Here is a 12078-nt window from a genome sequence, read left to right on the forward strand (position 1 = left end):
TTCATAAGTCTCATACCTGTCTTCATTTGATGTTGTCATGATAAAAGATCGAGTAGCTGAACTTGGCCCCAAAACCACGGAACCATCTCCATATACTATACTCCTAACATATTTGCAATGGAACTGTGGAGTGGAGGAAATTCTTATAAAATATGAGATAAATGTTCTAATGCATCAAAGAAATGAATTCATAATGACTGTTGATGGCCACACAAGAAACGTTACGTGCAAGAACAAACGAGATGGAAAACAAAGGACATCACAAACTTTTTTATAGGCCCGTTATCCACATACTACAAGCTGGGGGTATCTACTACGACTTCATGGCAGTCATTCACTTCAAAGCATGAGGGAAGAAAACGGGAGATTACGTTACTATAAAGTTGCAGTTAATTCGGCAAATACCACTATACTGAACAAATTAAAGGCTGAAATGAAGAAACTAAGGGATTTGAATCCTTCCACCCAACCAATCGGAAAATTTATTGCCGTAATGATGTGGACCTGATTGGAACACTTGACCTCTGCCCGTAAGTTACTCTCACCCAAACAAAATGCGATGACTATGGTTATCTATACACAAGTTAACAACAGATAAAAATGTCATTATTACTGAAATTAGGGGTCATATTGAGTCGGCATCATAGTTTTAAAAGAAAGGCCTGGAACTTGAGTCTTCACAAGCTGAAGTTCATTCTTTTGCAGCAGAGAGAAGGAAAATAATACGAGGGTAAGAATGAGTGGTTCATAATCCCACACGAGGGTAAAAGAGAAGCCCAGCCCAAAAGAGAAGCATTGGAAACTTGTTTAATTCCACTACTTTTAGCAACATGTAAAACGCATGTAGATTTGTGAGCAACGCAAGAGAGCGAGCTGAACAGTAATGCCTCCGGATTTTTTATGTGAAAACTCTTATAGATTTTTAAATGTGTATAACTTTATTAACATTCTACACCTCCATTCCTCATATCTATATATTTCTTTCGCACTTCTGTCACCCTCGCGAGGCTCACGGTTCCCCCAACGATTGTTGAAACCTTCACTGTAGAATGTTTGACATTGTTGACAGAGCCACAACCTCAACTCTGATAGTGATGAAACGGTGCAGGCAAAGTGAAGCAAATTTTGGAAGCCAATGAAAATGGGATGAGGCCAAGTCGGGACTGTATGGAGGATGATTGATCCCATCAAGACGTCGGATTGCTGCAGATTGTTCTTGTGCGGTCTGTCATTGTCTCGCTGAAGGCAGGGTGCCCCATGTGTGGAAAACCGATTTCGTGATGCCAGGATCACAGTACCTTGCAGAGGTTACAGTGGCTTTAGGAAATTTCAAATGCGCTACACCTTGAACATCCCAGAATTCTGTGAGCATTACTTAACCTGCCGATGGGATGATCTTGCACTTTTTTAGCATCGGTGATGCTTTGTGAACTCCATTGCTGCTCTCTTGTTATCGGGGTCAAAAAGGCGAACTTACAGGGTGTTTCAAAAATGACCGGTATATTTGAAACGGCAATAAAAACTAAACGAGCAGCGATAGAAATACACCGTTTGTTGCAATATGCTTGGGACAACAGTACATTTTCAGGCAGACAAACTTTCGAAATTACAGTAGTTACAATTTTCAACAACAGATGGCGCTGCGGTCTGGGAAACTCTATAGTACGATATTTTCCACATATCCACCATGCGTAGCAATAATGTGGCGTAGTCTCTGAATGAAATTACCCGAAACCTTTGACAACGTGTCTGGCGGAATGGCTTCACATGCAGATTAGATGTACTGCTTCAGCTGTTCAATTGTTTCTGGATTCTGGCGGTACACCTGGTCTTTCAAGTGTCCCCACAGAAAGAGGTCACAGGGGTTCATGTCTGGCGAATAGGGAGGCCAATCCACGCCGCCTCCTGTATGTTTCGGATAGCCCAAAGCAATCACACGATCATCGAAATATTCATTCAGGAAATTAAAGACGTCGGCCGTGCGATGTGGCCGGGCACCATCTTGCATAAACCACGAGGTGTTCGCAGTGTCGTCTAAGGCAGTTTGTACCGCCACAAATTCACGACGAATGTCCAGATAGCGTGATGCAGTAATCGTTTCGGATCTGAAAAATGGGCCAATGATTCCTTTGGAAGAAATGGCGGCCCAGACCAGTACTTTTTGAGGATGCAGGGACGATGGGACTGCAACATGGGGCTTTTCGGTTCCCCATATGCGCCAGTTCTGTTTATTGACGAAGCCGTCCAGGTAAAAATAAGCTTCGTCAGTAAACCAAATGCTGCCCACATGCATATCGCCGTCATCAATCCTGTGCACTATATCGTTAGCGAATGTCTCTCGTGCAGCAATGGTAGCGGCGCTGAGGGGTTGCCGCGTTTGAATTTTGTATGGGTGGAGGTGTAAACTCTGGCGCATGAGACGATACGTGGACGTTGGCGTCATTTGGACCGCAGCTGCAACACGGCGAACGGAAACCCGAGGCCGCTGTTGGATCACCTGCTGCACTAGCTGCCGTACGCGGTCGCCCTACCTTTCCAGCACGTTCATCCGTCACGTTCCCAGTCCGTTGAAATTTTTCAAACAGATCCTTTATTGTATCGCTTTTCGGTCCTTTGGTTACATTAAACCTCCGTTGAAAACTTCGTCTTGTTGCAACAACACTGTGTTCTAGGCGGTGGAATTCCAACACCAGAAAAATCCTCAGTTCTAAGGAATAAACCATGTTGTCTACAGCACACTTGCACGTTGTGAACAGCACACGCTTACAGCAGAAAGACGACGTACAGAATGGCGCACCCACCGACTGCGTTGCCTTCTATATCTTTCACATCACTTGCAGCGCCATCTGTTGTTGAAAATTGTAACTACTGTAATTTCGAAAGTTTGTCCGCCTGAAAATGTACTGTTGTCCCAAGCATATTGCAACAAACGGTGTATTTCTATCGCTGCTCGTTTAGTTTTTATTGCCGTTTCAAATATACCAGTCATTTTTGAAACATCCTGTAGCTTTCAATGCCGGTTACATTGTTGTAAAGAAAGCCATAACCCTCACGCACAAAAAGTACTCAGCTTTCATTCCTCTATGCACTTCAATTGGAGGTACATTTCCTGCGTTTAGAAACTTGATTACAACACGCTGTTTATCACGCACCGATATAGTTACTTTACATAAAGCTTCAGCTCGTAGCTCTCTAGTGGCAGAGGTTTGTAACTTGTGTCAGTAAAGCGGGAAAGTCGACCGAGTACTGTGCACGGCATCTAATACCTCAACCGATACCGACAACAGAATGAAAAATTCGAAGGCAGCACACCCACGTATATTAATTAATGTAAATTGTGCCATCTTTCTCCTCATTTCGTGATTGTACTCTTTTCTTTAGATCCTACGGTGAACCTCAATAATTTGAAATGCCCAGCAATAGAATGTAAGCGGACCGTGAAAATGGAAGCAATTCCTAAATTTTCTAAACGCATTAAATGGGATCTTCTTTTCTGTTGTTACCGATATCACCATAAATACTATATTCTTTAAATATGCATATTATTTTTTGTAGTCACGAGGAAACTGATGTTTTTGTATTTATTTTTATGAGAATTATATAATGTAAAATATATTGGCAATTTTATTTGAGAAAAACAAAGGGATTCAGAGGTTTGTGGTATGATCCTTAGTCAACCTTAGGATTTTTAATCTGTCATTCATCTCTGGTCTAGTTGCACTGTGGTTTGGAATCATTGTTAAACTATCCCTATAACAGGTTGCATAAGTCAGCTCAAAGATCGCAGTAAAACAACGGCGTTTATTCAAATAGGGCTATGCCTAGTACACGATGACGGCTTCACTTTTGATCATCAGCTAAACGAAAAACCCTCAGTGCAGCAACAAATGCGACAATACTGGAGGCGCCGGGTATCGATCCCGGTACCTCTCACATGCTAAGCGAGCGCTCTACCATCTGAGCTACGCCCCCAGTTGCGTTTGACACTCCGCCAGTGGGCACGAGCCGAGCAACTTTCGTCGTTCACCGGAGAGTGACGTAACAAGAAATCGAGGTCCCGTTACAAGGACGTACACTTCTCAAGATTCCGGCTCGATGTTGTTGTATTGGGGGCGTAGCTCAGATGGTAGAGCGCTCGCTTAGCATGTGAGAGGTACCGGGATCGATACCCGGCGCCTCCAGAGAATTTTTTAATTGCTAATTTGAGAATTAGTATATTCAACTACTACCGTACCGGCAAGTGTACGATTACTAAGACGTTACCCGTGATATTTAGATGCGTCCATTTCATAAAAGACAAATGTGGACAATAGCTGCAAGTAGGAAGGAGGGGCTTCCCGCTGTCCCATAATCACTTACAAAACGCATCTTTCGTGCTTCTGCATAGTACCATCACTTTTAAGTCAAGTTCCTCTGCAACTTTCTTAATGTACCTGTCTCCGGTTGTCAGTAGCAACTGAAGGGAAAAAGAAAACCGATCCTTGTGTTTACGATGGATGATTAAAATACACAGACTGTAGGTCACGATGACATGTAAATTCTGCGGTCATGGCTAAACCATGGAAGAACGTGGATAATCGGTGTAAACGCCAACCAATGTTGTTATTTTTATATATGGCATGATACTGGACAGAAACAATTTCGGGCTTCATGCTACCAGACCGGCCTTCTTCTCAAAATAATTACGAAAGCCAACGGAATATGTATTTTTTACATATCCAATATTTTTAAGTTACGTTATACGCTTATTACATATTCTGCAATTCCTTAAACCAGGTGGTGTGTCTGCTGGAGTAAACCGTCGATTCATGAGGTCAGTAATGAATTTCGCCAACCCCGGTCAGCCAAAAACTGTGGCCTTTATATGGCGTAATTACCGTAATAGATGAACCGAACTTTATCACGAAGGAATTTTGTTCTGTTGCGTAATGTAAGTAAACGGCGTTTCTGTGTGGAATTGATGCCTGCGATTGTCGCTTCGCGTGAGTGATACTTGTTTCTCGCCGATCTTTTAAGAAAATCGTATCCTCTGTGTGTCATCCTTTCTTTCTTAAAAGATCGGCGAGAAACAAATGTCACTCAAGCGAAGCGAAAATCGCGTAATAATGGCCTTGATACGCCTGGGCATTGAGTCAAACAGATCTTGGATGGCGTGTACAGGTCCAGCTGCCTGTGCAGCTTCAACACGATACCACACTTCATCAAGAGTAGTGACTGGCATATTGTGACAAGCCAGTTGCTCGGCCACCACTGACCAGACGTTTTCAATTGGTGAGAGATCTGGAGAATGTGCTGGCCAGGGCAGCAGTCGAACATTTTCTGTATCCATAAAGGATCGTACAGGACCTGTAACATGCGGTCGTGCATTATCCTGCTGAAATGTAGGGTTTCTCTGCGATCGAATGAAGGGTAGAGCCACGGGTCGTAACACACTGTAAAGTCCACTGTTCGAAGTGCCGTCAGTGCGAACAAGAGGTGACCGAGAGGTGTAACCAATGGCACCCCATACCATCACGCCGGGTTATACGCCAGTATGGCGTTGACGAATACACGCTTCCAGTGCGTTCACCGCTATGTCGCCAAACACGGATGCGACCATCATGATGCTGTAAACAGAACCTGGATTCATCAGAAAAAATGACGTTTTGCCATTTGTGCACCCAGGTTCGTCATTGAGTGCACCATCGCAGGCGCTCCTGTCTGTGATGCAGCGTCAGGGGTAACCGCAGCCATGGTCTCCGAGCTGATAGTCCATGATGCTGCAAACGCCGTCGAACTGTTCATGCAGATGGTTGTTGTCTTGCAAACTCTTGACTCAGGGATCGAGACGTGCCAGCACGATCCGTTACAGCTATGCGGATAAGATGCCTGTCATCTCGATTGCTAGTGACACGAGACCGATGGGAACCAGCATGGCGTTCCGTATTGCCTTCCTGAACCCATCGATTCCATATTCTGCTAAGAGTCATTGGATCACGACCAACGCGAGCAGCAATGTTGCGATAACGATAAACCGCAATCGTGATAGGCTACAATCCGACCTTTATCAAAGTCGAAAACGTGATGGTACGCATTTCTCCTCCTTACACGAGGCATCACAACAACGTTTCACCAGGCAACGCCGGTCAACTGCTGTTTGTCTATGAGAAATCGGTTGGAAACTTTCCTCATGTCAGCACGTTGTAGGTGTCGCCATCGGCGCCAACCTTGTGTGAATGCTCTGAAAAGCTAATCATTTGCATATCACAGCATCTTCTTCCTGTCAGTTAAATTTCGCGTCTGTAGCACGTCATCTTTTAGTCTAGCAATTTTAATGGCCAGTAGTAGAGAGAGAGAGAGAGAGAGAGAGAGAGAGAGAGAGAGAGAATATGTGTGACCATTCCCGCCGCTCTTCTTTGTATACGCCCTGTTAAGACTCCTGCTACGGGGCCCTCACATCTCAGTGTTTATTGTGGAGTAATATTGTGTACAAAAGGTTTACATGAAGATATTGCGAAACTGCCAGGGCAAGAGAGGCGCAATATTACATGTAAATTGGAGCGGGATCACTGCTGTCAGCTACAGAGGGACATTAAGCGAAAATGTGAACTCAACTGGGATGCGAACCCGGGATCTCCTGCTTACTAGGTAGGTGCGGTTAACCCCTGCGCTATCCAGGACACAGCGTGACTATCTCGGCACGCCTCACGGCCGATCAACAATCTCACAAGCGCCACTTAATCCGCGGTCCGTGTCCGAAGCATAATGCGGGTAGGTGACGCTCGGTGGGAGTCCATGATTTATAGAATAAGCTGGCTTATCCGCCTGTGAGGTGCATTAGTGCGAATTCAGGAACATCAGTCTGTGAGGCGGGTGAATATTTTGTCTTCGTGGAACTTGTGAGGCGGTGTGTCTAGAATGGAAGCAAATTTTCTTGGGTAAATCGGCACAGCGAGGCACGTGGCCACTGCAATACGACTAAACACCAGATGAGACCCTCTTAGCCGGCTAGAACCATGGGGCGATTTTAGAGCCCCTGACGGAACAAACTCAAACTTTATCTGCCTGTCAGACGGGTGTTCGTTCTAAGTGTTACAGCCCAATACCCAGTGTAGTGCAATAAATATTGAACGTGTGACGGGACCATTATTCCTACCTAAGGTTGGCATCATTTAAACTGCCGACCCCGGACAAAGGCGTTGTAAAACTCGGACATTTGAGTGATATCGGATTATTTTCGCGGATGTGCGTTGTGTGTGTGTGTGGGGGGGGGGGGGGGGGGGGATGGGCAGTACGAAAAAGAAGACGAATTTATCTTGCCACCTATGAATTCCTCGAAAGAAACGAGTGATCAAAATGATGAAGACGGAAGTGTAGATACTTAGACAAATATCGCTGGTCGTCTAAGCCTCTTCCAACGATGGCCAATGGCATTATTAATCCGCATGTTGGACAAAATGGCAACTCATTGGCGACATCACAGATAAGAAGCGAATCAACCACTATTACATACAATGTGAACTTCGTGCAACCATCCACTGAGTTTCGGCTATAGCAGAGCCAAGCATAAAAGTCGTACAAAGATTGGAAAAACGCAAAACATGCTCCATCTGTGACCCAGAAAAGAAGAGAAAGATGCCTTGTCATTGTTGCAAGAAGCCAGTCTAACTTGATGTCCCTACAAACATTTCTAGCGAGTGCAAAGAAAACCTCTGAGAACGAAACTAAAAATCTACAAAGTACTAGTGTAATTTTCATTTTTGTAATGTTTATGGAAGTTGTTTTATGTTTTTGTTGTTACAAGTATAAAAAAGAAAATATAGCAAAAATTAAAATTTATAGTTAAAGTATTTGATTTTCATCCCATTAACATTACCAAGTAATATTATGTTAATTTTGTGCATTTTTTGCTTAAATGCATTTTTTCCTAAAAATAAACTTTAAAGTTTATTTGGATATTTTTTGTGTGGTATTAACGTTAGCTTTCACATAAAGAACTTTCACTAAAATTGCGGAATGCAATTTTTATGGCTATTTAAATATAGTGGACTATCAGACCGCACCTGGGACAGAGTGTGGCAAAGAAAAAAGACCTGGGAGAATAAGGGTTAGATGTGACGGAACTATTTTTTGAATTGTCACTGTGGCCGCAAATATACATTGTATAACTGTTCTGTCACTGAGTGTGAGTCATTTATGTGGGAGTGGCACGTACGAATGACGTTTTACTAACGGAAGACGCTAAACAGGAAGCAGTGATAGAACAACTCAACCGTGAAAGTAATGTATGTGACTTCCATGGTGAAAGTTAATCCCTAGCTTTTGCTCCTACAGCAGTTATGGGCGGAAGTGATCGGTATGTCTAATTTCAGACAGGAATGAAGAAAACTATCCACTGTACGAATGGCAACTGTTGTAATACAGCTGTCCCTAATAGGCCTACCAGCTGCCGAAACGTTGTAGTCCATGTTCCATAAATGTGGAAATAATGAATGAAGTGATTTATGAATAATTGAGAACGGCAAAAATATTCATGTAGTATGTGCATTTCCTTAAATGAATATTATCTTCACCTAATTGAACTACAAACAAAGTCTTAGATCCGAAAAGCTTTCAAGTTTCTTTATCGAAAAGTTTCCATGACATTTCTGGATGCATTAAAGCATATACTGACTGAAAAAGTACGTAAGAGATGTGGCATGAATTTAGTACATGAGGGCCCAATTTCATTCTAAAATGATCCATATTCACGCAATTTCTCTAGCAAACAATTAAGGGTCGTTGTGTTGGACCCTGATGTATACTTTTTGTTCAAAGGGTATACACTACTAGGGTTAAAAAATCATACGCGAACATGTTCAAACACTCTCCTATAAACGTATTTTCCTTGCTTCTTTGTTGAGAAACCGCCGACAATCTACCGCCGATCGTATACACCTCCCCCCCCCCCCCCCCCCTCCCGCGCCAGTATGCCCTCAGGGAGGCCGACCATAAACATTTTCAGAATAAAGTGTATAGAAACTTATATTTTATCTGTCGCAAATTCTTCAGCGATTTGATTGTCAAGAGAAGGTAATGAAAGATATCAATATGCTGGAACTACTTGGTAAAGTCTTCACTATTTCAACAGATTCAGAGTGGCGTTTGTTACGCCACAGTGACTTTCCATACGATAGTAGCGCACAAGGCTTTTGGAGTATAGTATTAAATATTTTTCTGTTTTCGACTGCACAATGAATTTATTAGGCCATTGTTTATCTACACGACGAGTCCGGTTTCAGCAGTTTGTAATTTCCTAATTATCCTGCAATATGCAATGTACAGATTTTCTCGTATTAAATGTTAAAATGTAAGTTATATGTGTGGTGTCACCGCCAGACACCACACTTGCTAGGTGGTAGCCTTTAAATCGGCCGCGGTCCATTAGTATACGTCGGACCCGCGTGTCGCCACTGTCAGTGATAGCAGACCGAGCGCCACCACACGGCAGGTCTAGAGAGACGTACTGGCACTCGCCCCAGTTGTACAGCCGACTTTGCTAGCGAAGCTACACTGACCGATACGCTCTCATTTGCCGAGACGATAGTTAGCATAGCCTTTAGCTACGTCATTTGCTACGACCTAGCAAGGCGCCATAGCAGTTGATAATTAATATTATGAAGCATGTACCGTAACGAGAGATGTTCTACAATTGTGGAATAAAGTAAGTATTACATCATCTACGTACTTTATTTGCAATTCTCAAGATATTGTCCTGTTGCAGACCTCACGCCAGTCAGCGTGTAATTAAACGCGTGCATTTCGACCTCCTCTAGAAACACAGTGTTGGCTCTTCTGCCAACACTACAATATGACTTACGTCTGTCTTCGCAGATATTTATGCTTTTATGTATTAGAATACTGATTTGGAGTGTCTGTTGAGATTGAACTTTTGTAAAGTGATCCTCTCAGATTAAGATCAGCAATCATATATTTTTAAGAGTCCACAAACCACATCCTTATGAGCATAACCCAAAATACATAAAGAATTGATTCAAATACCATCTGCAATTAATTGCATTGATAGCCTAACCTGTACTTCAAGTAAGAAATTAAATACATTACGAACCAAGTTATATGTTGTTGTTGTTGTGGTCTTCAGTCCTGAGACTGGTTTGATGCAGCTCTCCATGCTACTCTATCCTGTGCAAGCTTTTTCATCTCCCAGTACCTACTGCAACCTACATCCTTCTGAATCTGCTTAGTGTATTCATCTCTTGGTCTCCCTCTACGATTTTTACCCTCCACGCTGCCCTCCAATACTAAATTGGTGATCCCTTGATGCCTCAGAACATGTCCTACCAACCGATCCCTTCTTCTGGTCAAGTTGTGCCACAAACTTCTCTCCTCCCCAATCCTATTCAATACCTCCTCATTAGTTATGTGATCTACCCATCTAATCTTCAGCATTCTTCTGTAGCACCACATTTCGAAAGCTTCTATTCTCTTCTTGTCCAAACTATTTATCGTCCATGTTTCACTTCCATACATGGCTACACTCCATACGAATACTTTCAGAAATGACTTCCTGACACTTAAATCAATACTGGATGTTAACAAATTTCTCTTCTTCAGAAACGCTTTCCTTGCCATTGCCAGCCTACATTTTATATCCTCTCTACTTCGTCCATCATCAGTTATTTTGCTCCCCAAATAGCAAAACTCCTTTACTACTTTAAGTGCCTCATTTCCTAATCTAATTCCCTCAGCATCACCGGACTTAATTAGACTACATTCCATTATCCTTGTTTTGCTTTTGTTGATGTTCATCTTATATCCTCCTTTCAAGACACTGTCCATTCCATTCAACTGCTCTTCCAAGTCCTTTGCTGTCTCTGACAGAATTACAATGTCATCGGCGAACCTCAAAGTTTTTATTTCTTCTCCATGAATTTTAATACCTACCCCGAATTTTTCTTTTGTTTCCTTTACTGCTTGCTCAATATACAGATTGAACAACATCGGGGAGAGGCTACAACCCTGTCTTACTCCCTTCCCAACCACTGCTTCCCTTTCATGTCCCTCGACTCTTATAACTGCCATCTGGTTTCTGTACAAATTGTAAATAGCCTTTCGCTCCCTGTATTTTACCCCTGCCACCTTTAGAATTTGAAAGAGAGTATTCCAGTCAACATTGTCAAAAGCTTTCTCTAAGTCTACAAATGCTAGAAACGTAGGTTTGCCTTTCCTTAATCTTTCTTCTAAGATAAGTCGTAAGGTTAGTATTGCCTCACGTGTTCCAGTGTTTCTACGGAATCCAAACTGATCTTCCCCGAGGTTGGCTTCTACTAGTTTTTCCATTCGTCTGTAAAGAATTCGTGTTAGTATTTTGCAGCTGTGACTTATTAAGCTGATAGTTCGGTAATTTTCACATCTGTCAACACCTGGTTTCTTTGGGATTGGAATTATTATATTCTTCTTGAAGTCTGAGGGTATTTCGCCTGTTTCATACATCTTGCTCACCAGATGGTAGAGTTTAGTCAGGACTGGATCTCCCACGGCCGTCAGTAGTTCCAATGGAATATTGTCTACTCCGGGGGCCTTGTTTCGACTCAGGTCTTTCAGTGCTCTGTCAAACTCTTCACGCAGTATCGTATCTCCCATTTCATCTTCATCTACATCTTCCTCCATTTCCATAATATTGTCCTCAAGTACATCGCCCTTGTATAGACCCTCTATATACTCCTTCCACCTTTCTGCTTTCCCTTCTTTGCTTAGAACTGGGTTGCCATCTGAGCTCTTGATATTCATACAAGTTGTTCTCTTATCTCCAAAGGTCTCTTTAATTTTCCTGTAGGCGGTATCTATCTTACCCCTAGTGAGATAGGCCTCTACATCCTTACATTTGTCCTCTAGCCATCCCTGCTTAGCCATTTTGCACTTCCTGTCGATCTCATTTTTGAGACGTTTGTATTCCTTTTTGCCTGTTTCACTTACTGCATTTTTATATTTTCTCCTTTCATCAATTAAATTCAATATTTCTTCTGTTACCCAAGGATTTCTACTAGCCCTCGTCTTTTTACCTACTTGATCCTCTGCTGCCTTCACTACTTCATCCCT

The 12078-nt window shown here is 42.7% G+C and overlaps 1 protein-coding gene and 2 non-coding genes across 10 annotated transcripts in view; 2 read left to right on the plus strand and 1 right to left on the minus strand.

Moving 5' to 3' along the window:
* The window catches only part of LOC124709976 (ran-binding protein 3), a 313168-nt gene that overhangs the window by 100258 nt on the left and 200832 nt on the right, over positions 1-12078 (plus strand). The window lies entirely within an intron of this gene.
* Positions 3900-3972, minus strand: Trnaa-agc. The gene has a single exon. It is a non-coding gene; the product is annotated as a tRNA-Ala (tRNA).
* Positions 4109-4181, plus strand: Trnaa-agc. Its single transcript has one exon. It is a non-coding gene; the product is annotated as a tRNA-Ala (tRNA).

The sequence above is a fragment of the Schistocerca piceifrons genome, chromosome 1 (assembly GCF_021461385.2).
Source record: "Schistocerca piceifrons isolate TAMUIC-IGC-003096 chromosome 1, iqSchPice1.1, whole genome shotgun sequence".
NCBI classification, from domain to species: domain Eukaryota; kingdom Metazoa; phylum Arthropoda; class Insecta; order Orthoptera; family Acrididae; genus Schistocerca; species Schistocerca piceifrons.